This window comes from Stenella coeruleoalba (genome assembly GCF_951394435.1).
Source record: "Stenella coeruleoalba genome assembly, chromosome: 2".
In the NCBI taxonomy this organism is placed as follows: domain Eukaryota; kingdom Metazoa; phylum Chordata; class Mammalia; order Artiodactyla; family Delphinidae; genus Stenella; species Stenella coeruleoalba.
In genome coordinates, this window is record NC_137147.1 from 123,159,006 (window position 1) to 123,174,919 (window position 15,914).

Consider the following 15,914-nt stretch of genomic DNA (forward strand, 5'->3'; position numbering starts at 1 on the left):
AGTTGGTATTATTCCAAACTAGACTGCTGTATATTAAGATGTTAATTATAATCATCAGGGAAACCACTAAGAAAATAGCTAAATATGTAGTAAAAGATACAAATAGGGAATTAAAATGGCACACTAAAAAATATACAACAGAAGGCATGGAATTAATGGAAGAATAGAGGAACAAAAAGACATAAGACATAGAAAACAAGTTGAAAGATGTCAGACTAAATCCTACCTTATCAGTAATCACATTAAATGTAAATGAATTAAACACTCCAATTAAAAGGTAGAAATGCCAGAATGGGTAAAAATCATGATCCAACTATGTGCTGCTTACAAATCAATAACACAAACAGTTTGAAAGTAAAAAGATGGAAAAAGATATACCATGCAAACTTAACAAAAAGGAAGCTGGAGTGGATATATTAATCTCAGACAAAAGAGACCTTAAGGCAAAAATTGTTACTAGAGAAAAAGACACTACATAACGATCAAAGGATCCGTCCATCAAGAAGACATAATCATGTACATATATGTACCTAACAACAGAGCTCCAAATACATGAAGCAAAAACTGATACTATTGATGGGAGAAATATCCAATTCAATAATAGCAGTTGGAGACTTCAGTGCCTCGCTTGCAATAATGGATAGGATAAGTAGAGAGAAGTCAACAAGGAAATAGAAGACTTGAACAACACTTTAAGCCAAGCACCCCTAAAAGACATACATAGAACAATCCACCCAACTACAGCATGTGCACATTCTTTTAAAGTGCACGTGGAACATTCCCTGGGGTAAATCATATGTTGGGTCATTTTGAAAGCCTCAATATTTTTAGTAGGATTGAAATCATACAAAGTATGTTCTCTGACCACAATAGAATGAAATTAGAAATAAAAAACAGAAGGAAATTTGAAAAATTTATAAATATATGGAAATTAGAACATTCCTAATTAACCAATGGGTGAAAGAAGAAATCACAATCATAGACTAATGGTTGCCTGGGTAGGGGGAGGGGAAAATGGGTTGTGACTGCTAATGGGTGTGGAGTTTCTTTTTGGGTGATGAAAATGGTCTGGAGTTAGATAGTAATGATGGTTGCACAACCTTGTGGATATACTAACAACCACTGAATTGCACACATTAAAGGGGTGACTTTTATGGTATGTGAATTATATCTCAATTTTAAACTCAAAGCCAGTGATGCAACTTACTTTACATATCTGTTAATGAACTATTTTTGGATAGACCAACAACCATTCCAGAAGCCATGAATGGAACTGCAGTCAGTGTGTCTGAAGTGGATGGAAACTCAGTATTAACACTCATCTGGTTTCAGAGTCTGTGCTCACTGGTTAACACCAGCATCAGGCCAAATCTATAGTAATTTAAAAATCCCAGTTGGTAAGGGTTCCAACTCAATCCATTGAGCAAACAGTCACCATTCCAGTGAGGGCTCCTCAAGGACTAAAGACCACTGAAAGTAAAACACCAAGAAATTAATGTGTTTGAAAATATAATCAAGTGGAAAATTCTGTAAAGTACTAGGAAGTACTGTTCTGTAAAGTACTTGGAAGTCATACTTGCTTTTTCCCCTGGTTTGCAACACTATGGTACCATTCATTTATTTTTAAAAAAAATTATTTATTTGGTTGTGCTGGATCTTAGCTGCAGCAGGTGGGCTCCTTAGTTGTGGCATGTGAACTCTTGGTTGCAGGATGTATGTGGGATCTAGTTCCCTGACCAGGGATCAACCTGGGCCCCCAGCATCGGGAGCACGGAGTTTTAACCACTGTGCCACCAGGGAAGTGCCCTGGTACCATTCTTTATCTAGAACAAAAATTTACAGGGAGGTATTATTTACTAAAGGTCATTTCATATCTTTTCAGCATAATTACAGATATATGTTTATTTTATAATGTATTAAAAAGTACCTCAATCTAAGGCTATTCATAATTCTCTGAAACTGATAAAAATCACTGTTAAATTTATTGACCAAACAATTACACCCACTTTGAGGGTATGCAGTCTAATTCAGTAGACCAAAATGATGTCTAGATTTTAAATAAAAAGATAGGGATTTTGTAATTGTATATAAGAAACAGGAGTCTTGCACTCTTCAGGTTTATTTTCTTTATTTGTGGTTGATTGGTCTGGTAAAAAAGTTTAAGAGAAAAACCCAGTTGTAATATTATTAGTATGATCTTACTATTTGAAACAATCCAGGTAAATTGTGTTTTGAGTTATGACTAATGAGTCCTGAACATTGATTATATAATCCAATCATGCATAAAAGCACTTGGTAGACAGCCCTAAAATGAAAACCTGCTCTTTTTTATTTAAACCCAGTCTTCCTGCAAGAATTCTCTATCCATGTAATTTTCTTACAGCTTGTAATTCACATTAAAGTAGCCTTTTCTGATTACAAAAGCAACACTGCAGCCTAGAGAAAAGGTTGAAGAAAAAGCTGACCATCCCAATAATCCCCCCATATTTTGGTGAGTATTTGTCTATCTTTTCACTCTTTTCTATGAATGCTACACATACACTTGTGGGTTTACTTAAATGGCATCTTAGCATATATACTATTTTATAACTTGCTTTCTTCAACTAATATTTTGTGAAAATCCATATCAATAAAAATACATACATAATCACTGGCTGCACAGTATTACATTTCTACCAATACTATGTAATATATATATATTTAATATATTTTTAAACAAAAAAATTGTTTCCATTGTATTTGAAAATATCAATATTTTTTAGTTTCTTTATGTGGTACCAATTTATTTGGGAAGGCAGATGGGAGATTAATTTTTTTATAAGCAAGTATTAGATTGCTACTAGTTTTATAAATATACATCATCAGTTTAGCTCTTTTCAACTAGAGCAGTCTTGGAAAATTTTAACCTTTTATTTAGTGTCAAATTCATTGTGACTAGAGCCCAGAAGTAGGATTTAATTCAAAATGTACTTTTATTTGTGTAACTGTCTAGTATGCCACGACCACTTACAGTTTTCAGTAAAGAGATTTCCCCCAAAACGTTTCCATTCGGCATATTTTCTCTAGAACAACAACAAAAAATGATCTGGGATTTGATCAATTAAGCTTTTGTTTAATATTAAATTCAAAACATTGCTTACATCAGATTCGCAGCCAAAATATTTATAGTTAGCATAATAATCTGGGATCACTGCAAAAATAAGAATATGGGATACAGCTTTAGTTAAAACAAGCAGCTCACAGAAAGAAATGTGTTAATGCCAATGAGAAAATGGCATCGAAAAAGACTAGGGTAGCAGCAGGAGGGGCAGGGCGTGTGTCAGCTGCAGAGGAGCAAACCAAACCCTTTGGGGGAGTTTTCGTGGCTCACAGCCAAGTGGCTGAGGAACTCTGCAGACTTAGGAAGTGTGAAGAGTGAAGACATAAGGGTCGAGGAGAAAAGAAAGGGGGTGGGGGTGGGGGTGGGGAATGATGAAAAATACCACTGCTTCAGGAAGAAGGCATTACTTAAAAGTGAGCATAATTTTACCAGTACCTGTGTTTTCTTTCCATCCTCTTTTGCTTTAACAATATGCACATTGCTTAGGGAAACAGAATCCAAATTTAAGCAAAGAAATTGAATTTGATACTGTCGGTATTCTCCTCTGCCTCTAGCAAACCAGCGCTACTATGACCCGACTCACAGTGCCCTGGTTTTTTCGGTGCCAGGCGTTCACCTCCCGGCAGCAGACCCGAGATGCTCATCGGCGAGGGAGTGGGTGGCTGCAGTGTGTCTTGATGGCTATGGTGGTCGTAGTTCCTCTGAAGAACTTAGGAAACCTAGACTGAAAGTGAGCGCATCTCTCTTTCCTGTAGGAGGCTGAGCCAAGTGAAGATCTGAAGATGAAGGGAAGGCCCGAAGTTCTCACATCGTTAAAGAAGAAATGGTGCCTGATCCTTCACAAAAAGTCCCTGGACTTGCAGTGTTTGGCAGAGGAAGAGATATGGGGAAATACTGAAACTTATTCTAAAGGTAAACATGGAAATGTGAGATTAAAGAGCAGAATCATCTGATACCACAAATATCAAGAAGAAAGCAAGAAATGACTTGATTATCGCCTGTGCCTGTGGCCACCCCAAGGAGTTGTCTTCACATGCCACCTTCCTTTGGGACAGTCCTGCCCAGTCCCATATCTTTGCGTGGATCTCACTGATGTGTCTGAATTGGCAAACTCACCTCAGAGGATGTGGAAAATTCCTTAAATAGAATTCATCACGTCCTGCCCCACCTCACCCTCAGGTTTCTCACAGGTTCCTTCTCAGCCTCTGCCAAAATTGTAGATAATCTGTGCAAGCGTGGATAATTTCTACTTTGGATCAGTTACTCCCTTTCTGTTAGATGATTCCCATTATTTGTAGATAAATATTTTAATGATCTTAACCAGGAGTTGTAGGGGCCATAAACTGCAAACTGCATTTTCCACTTTACCAATATTAAAATCACCTTTATTCTACTTGTATACAAAGAACCTTCTAGAAAAATCTGATATTTCATTTTGCACCACTTTTATGTCACGTTTTTTTCTAAAGTCTTAAAGATCCAGTGTAGCTAGCTAGAGCCTTCATCTGAAAACATGCCATCTGGTACTTCATCACAGTAAGCTGCTGAGACACTGCACACTTCATAGTTTTAGTTAGACGAATGCTTTCTTTTTCAACCTGCAGCTTTATCATAACAAAAACTTTAATGTTATTTTTACTATTTGAAGTAACATATAAAACATTCACCTCTTAAGTGATATCATGGTGCCTCTCAATAAAAGAAAAAATCCAAATGAAACCCAAATCTAGGAAGGGAGCCCACCTAGACCAGCAAAACCAGAGGGAATTGAAAAAAAGATGTTCAGTGTACACCAAGTTTGTAAAACATTAAAAAAAATTCTCCTCCCAATCCTAGCCCACCTGTACTTAGGAAGAAAGAAGGCAGGGTATACATAATGAATGAATAGAATAAATAGCTATGGTGTTGATGACATGTGTAGAAACAACCGGTCATGCTTTTAGACCCATGAAGTCAATTCTCTAACTATGTTTTGCCCTACATAGAGGTTTAAGAATATTCAGACATGTATCTGTTACACAAAATAATCACTTCAGTTCTAAAAATACTCTCCTGCTACTAAATTTTTTTAAAACAAAAAGTGCAGCAGAAAAGCTTAATTAAACTTGCTGGTTGTTAAAGCTCTGCTTACTGAAAAAAATATACTATTCTTAGAGTCCCACAGTCCAATTGCAAGAAACAACTAATATATTTTCAGTCAAGAAATAGTTCCTGTCTTATGCTTAGCACTGAGGCCACTGGATGGGATTTTTAATTGCGTAAACCCAAGACTGTCCTGGGCAGCTGAAGAGAACTCTGTTCCGCTAGTAACATCAGCCTCGGGAGAGGGGAACTGAACAGAGGCCAAATTCCTCCAGGAAATTTGGGACTAGTTGAAACCATTCTACTCCACCTTGCTTTGATGATGGGATTGATGATAAGTTTTCATTTTTCAGCACCTGGTGTTAACATCACAGGTTTCACAGCTCCAAAGCAACAACAAAGAACTAAAACATCATTTACAGATTGGCAACATGTTCCAGAGCCCACAGGGGAGCAGAATGTAGCAGGGTGAGGAGAGAAACTTGGTTCCCTATTCCAGAATTTACAAATGAGAAAAGCCACACAAGACAGGAAAGAAGCATGTTGTTTGGGGCTCTGGGAAAAGAGACCAACAGGCAGGGCCAGGTTGGCTTTGAGTAGATTCAAAGGCTGTGCCCCCAAGAGATGCAGCCTGGGGACAGCACCTTGTCCCCCAGGCATCAGGCTTGGCTAAGACACTAATAAACTCCACTGGGTTTCAGGCCCTCTCCTCTGTCAGGCTCCGTGCCATGCAGGGCACAAGTTGGTATGGGAATCTGCACAGTTCCAACATCAGAAGGAAACCAAGACTTTCCGGCAGTCTAAACAACTAGCCAGAACCGCATAACAATACAGCAAAGAATGATCTTCGGTCCTGAGAGATTGGGAGGGCCACATTTGTTATAAGAGGAAAGCGGTACCAAAGGAAAATTAGTAGAACTGTCTTCACAGTCTAATTGTGAAAGGGGTTGAAGTTAAAACTCCGCCCATTCATTCACTCCCAGGAAACACCTTTGAAGTGGCAGGTCCTGTGCTAGGCTCTGGGGATTCAAGGGTGAACAATACAGAGCTGCGGTCTACCTTCAGGGAGCTGGTATTCTAGTGAAGAAAATAGACAGCAAACATAAACATACCAAAATGGATGGTTACAAAGAACGGCAAGTGCCAGGAAAGGGGCTGCATGGGGCAGATGTGGCTCCTGAGTTGGAAAGATTTGAAGCAGCCTGTCGTGGAGGAGTTGGGGGAACAAGGTCCAGGCAGAGGTCTACCTCCCAATGGCTCTGCAGCAGGGAAGCAGCACGGGTGCGTTCCGGGACTGAGGAAGACCAGCAATGGGCACGCTGGGCAGAGAGACCAAGGGCTGGCACGGAAGCAGGACCCTAGGGTGTGGCAGCTGCACTTTGCTGCTAAAGCCATCAGGTTTTCTCCCCAGGGATAACGAGAAGCTGTGACATGTCTGGGGGAAGTTGACATTCGTCCCACTTCTCGATGTGATTCCCTGGAGAATGGGTTGGAGGCAGCTGAGGGTGGAAAGTGGACAGAGGCCCACTGGAATTCACTGTGGCCTAGGGGGAGGGGTGGCCATGGCTTGGATTCACCAGATTGGAGATGGGAGAAATGGTCGGAGGAGAAGGTAAACCAGGCAGGACTGGAGATGAGGAATGGAGAGGGGAAGACAGGTGCCCAGGTTTCTACTAAGTCTCCCAATTCCCGTTCCATCTCCATCTTGCCTCCACCACCCTCTGACACTGCTCTCAGAGGTGGCTGACAGCCCGCCTCCCCTGCTGCAGTTGCCCACCCTCCCATCTTCTTCTGCATCACCAGTGGTCTTCACCTCATTGACCTGCCTCTCCTTGAACTCGGGCCCAACAGGCCCCTCCTCCTACCTCTCTATGTCTCTGGCTCCTCCTTCTCTGTCTCCGCCTTAAGTCAACACAGTCCCGAGGTGGCCCATAGCTCCCACCATCACCTTGAAGAAGGGGCTTTCTCAATACCCCGAGGTGGCCTGACCATGCCCCTGAGGCCAGGCTTGACCACACCCCAGGTGGCCTGACCACACGCCCCAGGCCTGGTGTGCCTCCTCAGCTTCATGAAAGCTCTACAGCCCATTAAAACAGGTTGTGGTGATGGCCGCACAACTCTGTAAGTACACCGGTAACCTCTGAATTCTACACTGAAGGGGGTGAGTTTATGGTACGTAAATTATACTTCATGAAGCTTTAAGAAACAGACAAAAGAAAAAGCCCAACAGCACTCCTCTCGGGCCCCAGCCCTAACCTCCACATCTATGCCTTGTCATCAGGGAGCCACTACTGGCCTCCAGCATGAGTCATGCTTGAGTCCTCCCTCTAACTAGCCTCCCAAGTCCAGAAAGTTGCCAGAGTCAGCCAACTCTCATCCACCAGTATTTCTGCAACCCAGGCAGCCCCTCATCACCATCCCGCCCGAGCCCCCACTGAGCCCTTCAGGACTCTCCAGTCAGAGGTTCGCAGCCTAGGCACCGCCACCTAGGGCATGTTTGGCTCTTTTGGGGGGTGCTTTGGGCCGTCACATGGGTCTGAGGCACTTGGCATTAGTGGGTGGGGGAAAGGATGTGTGACATCTTCATATGACAAATTGTCCCCTGTCCTACAGTACTTCAGAATGAATGTCCCATCCACGTTCTCTTACATACAGATAAGTCTTGCCTTCCTAAACTAAGTCATTCTTGTATCGACCTGATCTGCTTTTTGTTTTCCTGAATTTCTTATACAGAGTGGCTGCTGATCCTCTTATTTTCTTAAATTCAAAATTACTTAATCTAGATGTCAGCAACGGCGGACCTCACTGTGCCTTTATGATTCGGGAGCAGGGCACTCTACAAACTGTGTGGCTGGGACCCGGGCCCCTTCTTCCAATGAGGGGGGCCACCCCCAGGCTCAGGCTCCTCTGGGACAGGTGGTTTCTCCACACCTTTCCTGGGCCCAGGTCTCTAGTGGCCAGGTAGCTGGCGTTTCCAGCCTACTCCTCCTGCACACAGCTGGCACCACAAAGCAGGCTTGCTGGTACCAAGTGGTCCAGGCATTCCCCTGTGACAGGGCTGCCTTCTCACATAGGCCCTATGAAAAAGGAGAATAACAGAGGCAGGAAGCCTTCACTGGGACATCTACCCAGCAGCCCGCCCTGCCCTACTCTGTGCCATGCAGGAGGGCAGGTCGTGCCTCCCCCTTTCTTGCTGAGTCTGGCTTTGTAAAGACCCACATCCCCGGGGAAGGCCTATTCCTTACCCAATCCAGTGACAGTGACAATGTGGAGTCTAGTCTGTGCCCTGGGACTCACGCAGCCACCCTTTGCTTACTCTTTGCTCACTCTGCTCTCTGGGTCAGATGCCTTTGGACCTCTTCACTTTCCCCTCCTCAGGGCAAGCGTCCCTGCTCACCACTGCCAGTGAGCAGCAAGCTCTCTTCTCTGACTCTTGTGACATTTTATTCCTAGTTCTCTGATGCTATAGATGACTTCCTTCTTTACGTATGAGGGTCCCATTCCTCCCAATGCAGTCCTTCCCATGCAGTCTGTGATGAGTGACTGTCTGAGTGACATTCAGGTCCTATCTTTCTAGAAATGTTTACCGAGCATCTATGATATTTAAGATACTATTCTATGCCCTGCAGGGATACATACATAGGGAACATGGCCGGTGCCTTTGAGAAGTTCATAATATATTCATTTACAGCCCTTGGAGTGAAAAGACATTAGTAGAAAAGGGAAATGGAGAGAGGTAAGGGACCACATTATAATCAAATAAGGATAAACATCACCCTGTTCACATCCACTGTTTGTTCCAGGCAGGGACATTGTGAGGCGGTGACTGGGGCCCGGGGACTGGGTGCTGGCCATAGCAGTCCTCTCCAGGAACTCCCCTCCAAGCTCGGTAAAAACAAGATTCCATCCTGCAGGCCTGATGAGGTCCCAGAATGTCCCCTCAATACTTCCCTCTGCTGCTGGACTAGAGAAAGCAGTTCACCTGGGGAGGAAGAAGTGGGCTGACGAGACTCCCTGGGGTCCCCACTTTTTATGAAAGAGTCTTAAAAAGAAGTCCTGATTCTTACCCAGTTCCTTTCTAAGATGGGGAGCTGCCTCTGGCCATGGCAGAGGGAAGCCCAACTGCCATTGCTTCAGACTGTGGTCCCACGGTAATGGGGAGAAGAAAGAGGCTCTTCCAGGCCACAGAGCCTTGGGGAAAAGGAGCCCATGAGACCACACTACTGGGAGACTCCAAAGATCAGACATGTCTTGTCCAAAATGAATGAATGAATGAAGGGATTGGATGGCAACCTAAGTGCAGTGAGATGAAATGACGCCCCAGTGCTGGGAGTGGGCTCCGGCTTCTGGCTCTCCACCCTCTCCCCATCCCACAGGTTGCTTCTGACAGAGCAAGAGGGTGGGTCCGGCCCGGGAGAGGGGAGGAGATACCCCAGGAGCCTTGTGCTCTGTTCTTATTTGGCAAACATTGCCATTTCCAGCCAACGAAGCTGGGTAGGCTGTGGCTGGAGTAATTGATCGTGACATGGTCAGGGAGCAAAAGGCACCTGTGCTCATTTCTGAGAAGTGAGCAAGTATAGACACTTTTCTTGGGCCAGGTGACTCTTGCAGACATGAAATGGTGGCATCAATCTTTCTTCTTAAAATAAACAACTCTTGCTCATAAAAATCATTCTTGTGCCTAAAAGTGTTTCGATCAAAAAATGTGTTCTTTGTTCTGAGGCATTCAATTGGCCTGACAGGGCCAGGGGTTGTGATAAGAATGTCCATCCTTGCCCTGAAAGCAATGGCCAGCCTTCCAGGTGCTGAACAGGGCCCTCCCAGGTCTCCCCGGGCTCCCTGCCACTCTGTGGCTTGAATGTGCCAGGGTGAGTGTTTTAAAAATAAAGACTCCTTCCAACTGAAGAATAGAACAGACTTGGTGATACTTCTGCAGACAAGAAAGAGTCTTAAAAAAAAAAGAGTCCTGATTCTTACCCAGACCCAAGCTAGAAAACTGAATGATTCCATGAGCTCAACTTGCCCTCCTCAACCTCTCTGCCTGTAGCCTCAAACTGGGCATATCCCCACCTTGCATCCAGTATGTTTCTCTGAGGAAGTTTCCAGTCACTCCAGGTGGACAGTTGGGACCAGATGGACAAGGATACACACACGGAGGCACCAGGAGTGGGGAGACAGTGCATAGACCTGGACGTGTTCTGCCCTCCCATCCGAGTCAGGTGCACTGTCTGGGGCCTTGCCTGCTCTGCCCCATGTCACACCCCCTCTCAACATCGGAGCCAGCCAGGCAGCAGGTCTGTGGAGAAGGAAGTCCATCCTATGTGAACACCCTGCCTGAGGGGGTCACCACTTGGTTGGGACCTCAAGTGACACAAGTAAAGGCCCATGGTGAACAGCTAAAGAGTAGCTGCTTCTAGCCACAGGCTAGAGAGGATTCAGAGAGGCCCTTTGATGTCTACCCCCAAGACCTACCCTGGGCCCCACGTGCCTACCCTGGAAACCTGCATTTATTAAGTAACAGCTTTTTTATTGTTCCATTTTTCTTGATAATCTTCTAACAGAGACTCAGGTCAGGCTGAGCCTCCGGGTTGATTTAAATCCCTTGTAAAGCAGATGCGCACGGCCTCTGTGCGATGCTTCCCGAGCCCCTGCCTCCCCTTTGCTGACTTCTTTGGCCCAGGACCCAGTTCAGAAGTGCTCCTCTGAGCTTCAAGGGCCTGGCCCTGGAGCCCGAGAACCTAGGTAGCTGCTAAAGGGAGGGCTGTGCCATCCCGCGGGCCAGGCAGTGCCGACTCCAGAGCTGGCACTCCCCAAGTCCTGTCCCCCAGCTCCTCCACGTTCTGTGTCCCCAGTATCTAGAGGCACCCTTTGCCTTGGCTGGAGGGGACATGGCTCTGCAGTCAGACAGCACGTGTTCAACCAGCCCAGCTGCGCCCTTCGGCCTCTCCAAGCCTCCTTTCCTTGCCTAGTGAAAGGGGGCCATGAAGAGCTGCTCCAAGGATTTCCTCAGGAGTCATGAAATATGCCTGGTATCTCACAGGGACTGAAAAGGAAACCTTCTTCCCCCAACCCCCCTCCTCCTGCCCACTCACACCCTCTCTTGGGTTCAGCTCAATATTTCTGTGTCCCTGGAGCTGACTTAGGTTGGGAGGGGTGGCATAGGAAAGCCCTTCTCCTGTTCCCAAGGGGATCACACTTTCAAGACCCAATTCCAGCCTCCACTCAACTCACACAGGCATCCAGCTTGCCGCTGCCTTTCCTCTCCTCGTGGCTCCGGGCCCAGCTGGAGACGCTTGGCTCTGACGCACTTCAGACTGCTGACACAAGTTACTTGGATGCCTTTAAACCCAAAACAAGGTCAGACATCAAACCGCATCTCCCTCTGCAGCCAGGCCTCCATTCCCACCAACCTCGGGAAGGACTTGGAGAGAATAAAAATATTAGTGGCGGAATTCATATCATACCCACCCAAGACTCCGGCCCCTGCAACAGAGGCAGCCTCTCTTGTGAATGTGTTCTGGAATTTCTCTGTTTATTTGTCATATGTTTACATACAGAAAGTTCCATGTATAACACGGTATGGTATGGCTTCAATGGGCATTTAACTAAAACTGCATTTCTGAGATGGAGCCTGTCAATCCGTTTTGCACGTGGGTTTCCTGAGCTCCTGGCCGCTGCCTGCAGCCCCAGAAAGGATCAGCATTTGCTGACTCCGGGGCTGTGTGTCTGGCCAAGGAACCCTTTTCCTTCTATTCCACAACATGATCACTTTGGTGATAATGTCCCTTAAAGAAATAAAAAGCAAGGCACGTTGGCCCAATTTTAAGTTGAGCGGGCTCTGTGTGTGGCATTAGGCAGCAGAAAGGTATTCAGTGCCAGCCAACACTTAAATGACACTGTTTCCCACTCTGGGTCGTGACGTTGGCCCTGGCACCGTGAATAGCACCCGTGCCTAATGCCAGCGAGGAGCAAAGGGAACCTGGGAGCCCAGGGTGGGCTGGAGGATGATGCTGTACCTGCTTCTCTCACCTTTCCAGCTGCTATATTGTTGTTTAAATGCACCTTTAATCTGGACTCATCAAAATCATCACTGAGAACACAAGTCTGACAGGCAGCAGGGGTTCCAGGCCATCGACCTCCTGATAGTGGGGCCCCACTTAACAGGAAATCCTTCCAGAATGGCTCTATTGTAAATGCCCCTCGAAGCTGGGAGATATTAGCAGGGGGGCCCCAGGTCCTGCTCCAGGGCTTTGTGAAAGAGGCACCCAAAGCCACTGTCTGCTCTCTGACCCTGTCTCTCTCTCTCTCTCTGGCTTTGGCCTCCAGGTCATCAGGACACACCATACCGGAAAGATCCATGGCAGGACACAAGCTAGGACACAAGCGAGCTTAATTGCTCAGCCTCTGAGGTAAAGGACCAACCTGAGCTGGAGAGCTCGATTTTGGGGGGCTTGCCTCCTTTTTGATTAATTTCCTCCCCTTTTAGACCTGGGGTCCATCTGTCCATTGCTCACCAGCCTCTGCCCCCCATCCCCTTCCCCAGGCCTGTCCCAAGCATCCCTGCTTCAGTGCTCAGCCTAATTGGTCCAAATGTCAGCCCATTGTCTTGGGCACCGTGATTGGTTGAGGAATCGAGACCTAAGCCAATCAGCACATGGCATTATCCTGGGCCCCAGAGCTGGTCCTCACATGGCTGGGTGGTAGGCGGGTGGCCCAGTTGGAGATAGTGAGACGTGAAAACATTCCACCCTCTTAAGAGCCAGTAGGGAAAGAAACACCTTCCTTTTCTCTGGACATCTGGGCATGTGGGTGTGAGGCTTGGGACTGCTGCCAGCATTTTGCCACCATGAAGGAAGCTGAACTAAGGGTAAGCCTCAGTTAGGGAGCAGAGAGTAGAGAGACTTTCCGAGAGATAAGGCCAGAGTCCCTGGATTAAAACAGCCCTGAAGCCCACCCTAACACTGGGCATCTACTTATGTGAGAACAAATTTCCTGTAGTTTGGTGTGTTAATGGAGAAAGTCTCCTTTTAGCTTAGGTGAGCAAGAGCTGAGGGGGGCCTCCTCAGGGCAACCTCCCACCCACTCACTTTCTGGTAGACATGCCGTCTTCAGACTGGTCCAGGGCAGTGGAGGATTACTGTTGCATATTGATGCCACAGGATGATTTGACTGAAATAACAGGTGTGTCAAAGGTACTTTTGGCCTTGGCTCTGCCCATCTTGGATCCCTTTCCAAGTGTTCCTCTCTGGCTGTTGTGAAGACCCTCAGCAGAAGGACTGAGGACCACAGGCTTGGAGACCAGAGGAGAATAGAGTGAAGCCTCTTGGACACCTCCAAGACTGGGACTCCACTCCCAGGTGACAGGGGTCCTGGATTCGCCACTTGGCAATCCTCTGCAGGCTGTGCTTTTCTTTAGAGAAGCCGGAGAGCAGAAAAGTCAAGAGTGCCAGGACACCTGGGTTCAAATCCTAGTCCTGCCACTTGTTAGCTATTTGACCTTGGGCAAACTACGGAACAGTGCTGTGCCTCAGTTTCCTTATCTGTAAAATGGGAGTAATTCCAACCTCATAGGGTGGTTATGATGATCAAGTGAGTTAATTATTACTAAGAAACTTAGAACAGTGCTAGACACATAGTAAGTAGGCAATAAATTTAGCTATTATTATTTGCAAGAATGGAGAATCAGTTGAGTTGGTTTCTTGGTTTTTATGTGTGTGATATTAATTTTCTTTTTTCCCTGGGGAGAAGTGTCGAGGATCCTGGGCAGTCCTGTCTGCACTTGGAGATGTGAGTCTTCCAGAACTCTGAGACTCATCAAGTTTCTTGCGCCCACACAATGCAAATGTGATAGCAGAGAGGCTGGGGGCCATGCCAGGGCAGACCAACAACAGAAAGCCTGGGACTCCTGCTCTTTGGAAGCCCAAGAATAACTGAGATCAAATTCCCTCCAGCCTGGTATGATGAAGCCTCAGGCTCAAGGTAAATTTATCAATAACAACTAAATACATAAATATTCCTTCCACCCCAAATTCCTGCCCAGCACATGAGCATAAATCCTATCATCGATTACCGTGGAGAACGTGAATGCCCGGACTACTCATGTCTGTTCCATGTTCTGAATCCCCTTGGGAGATACCCTGTGTGGCATCTCGTTTGGTTCCAGCACGAAAGTGAGAAGTACTCTAAGAAGAGGAACCTGTGGAAGTGTGGCAGGGAAGGCAGGAGGGCCCTCATCCTGAGAAAGGTCACAAGGAATTGCCACGGAGGGAACTGGATTGTTTGCGAGTCTGTGTTCCCACACGCGGCACCTGGAATGCACCTTGGGTAAGGCCTGCTGCCCCTCCTCCTTGTCCCACCTGTGCCCCTCCCCTCCCATAGTGTCCAGGCCAGCCCGTGTGGCTGTGATTGTGATGGGGTTCATCACCAGGCCAACTCTGAGCAGACCCCAGGGCCTCAGCCCACCCACGCCCATTCCCAGGAAGTCACCTCTGCTCAGGGCTAAGGAGTGCCCTTTGGCATTCCACTTGCTCTGGACTCCAGGGAGCCTCATGGTGATGCTCTCATGGCCACTCTGGTCCAACCCATGGAAGAGCTCAGGAGCCTGACCATTTGCTGTAATGTCAGAACTACCTTATGATTGTGACTCTTAGAGCCTCTTGGTCAGCCTTCCCTCTACCGTTGGGCAGCATATGGGGCAGGAGGCTGTCAGTTCTCACCCTCCCTGTATCAACACCCATCCGCCATCAGTCCCCTTGTAGGGCCCTCCCTGTGTGACCCCATGGGAGTCACGTGACTTGCTTTGGCCAATGGACTGTTAGCAAGTGTGATGTGAGTAGAGGCTTGAAAAGTGCTGCTAAATGGAGGTTTGTTTATTCTGCTTCTCTGCCATGGCCATGAGCACACCCTCAACTGGTCTGCCAGTCAGTGTGCACATGAAACAGAGCTAGTGCCCCCAGTTGCCCCACTGAGGCCACCCCAGACCAGCCAACAGTCAGTGGATCCCCAGGCAGGTGAGTGAGCCCAGCCAGCACCAGGACAACTGCTCAGGCAAGCCTAGACTGAGTCACCAGCCCACAGACTTGCTAGATCAATAAATGCCTCTTGTTTTGTTTTGTTTTGTTTTGTTTTTTTATGCCTCTTGTTTTAAGCTGCTCAGTTTTGTGGCGATCTGTCACAGAGTGTCCTCGTGGCACTAGTAACTGAGACGCACACAAGGTGGGGCTCCTGTCAGCCTCATCAGAGAGGAGCTAGTGAGTGGCCAGTGCGGAGGGCCAGGAAGTGGGTGGCCCTTAAAATAAGGGTCTCTGGCAGCACCCAGGGCTGATCTTCACAAGCGATCATTCCTGAAGCGCACAGGAAGGGACAAAAAATGAGGCCAAGGCACAAGCACCAGCGGTTGTACTGAGCACCTGCTATGGGCAACTGGGTCCTGGGGCCACAGGCCCTTAGCGGTGGGTCAGACTCAGGCGGTGCTGCTTGAACTCGTCTCCCCAAGGTCCCAGGCTGGCTGTGGGGGTCGACAGGACAGCGTGCAATCCCTCCCTTCCCTCCTCGCCCCCACAAATTGTGACTGCGTTCCCTTGCTGCCCTCCATCTCCAAAGCTGAGTCATGAGGCTTATGGTCCAAAGAAGGAGGAGCCTAGAACCTCCAGGTCTGTGTCTCAGCTGCCAGCACACTGTGCTGCGAGGGCTGCCTCGCCCAAGGGCACACTGCTTCCCAAGGGCACACCCC